General features: G+C 40.3%; 1 pseudogene; it reads left to right on the top strand.

The window, feature by feature from the left end:
* The first annotated feature begins 217 nt into the window (after positions 1-217).
* Positions 218-628, top strand: LOC138806226 (small ribosomal subunit protein eS24-like; annotated as a pseudogene).

Genomic DNA, 628 nt, shown 5'->3' with positions numbered 1-628 from the left:
AGGGTCACAACAAATTGGAGATAGATTCGACAAATGGGACTACCTTAAAATAACAACTTTCTGCACAGCTAAAAACATAGCAACCAAGCTAGAAAGACAGCCAACTAATTGGGAAAAATATTTACCAGCAGTATATCAGACAAGGCCTAATATCCATTATATACAGGAAACTCAAGAAACAAATCCCCCTGTTTTCCTCCTTGGCTGTCTAAAGGTCTGCCACCATCATGAATGACACAGTAACTATCCAGACTAGGAAGTTCATGACCAACAGACTACTTCAGAGGAAGCAGATGGTCATTGATGTCCTTCACCCTGGAAAGGCAACAGTATCTAAGACAGAAATTCGGGAAAAACTTGCCAAAATGTGCAAGACCACACCCAATGTCATCTTTTATTTGGATTCAGAACCCATTTTGGTGGTGGCAAAACAACTGGCTTTGGCATGATTTCTGATTCCTTGGATTATGTAAAGAAAAATGAGCCCAAACACAGACTTGCAAGATATGGTCTGTAGGAAAAGAAAAAGACCTCAAGGAAACAGTGAAAGGAATGCAAAAACAGAATGAAGACAATCAGAGGGACTGCAAAGGCCAGTGTTGGAACTGGCAAAAAGCCAAAGGAATAA

Source organism: Dipodomys merriami, unplaced genomic scaffold, assembly GCF_024711535.1.
Source record: "Dipodomys merriami isolate MVZ:Mamm:240054 unplaced genomic scaffold, mDipMer1.0.p SCAF_4, whole genome shotgun sequence".
Taxonomy (NCBI): Eukaryota; Metazoa; Chordata; class Mammalia; order Rodentia; family Heteromyidae; genus Dipodomys; species Dipodomys merriami.
This window is presented reverse-complemented; position numbering and strand designations above follow the sequence as displayed.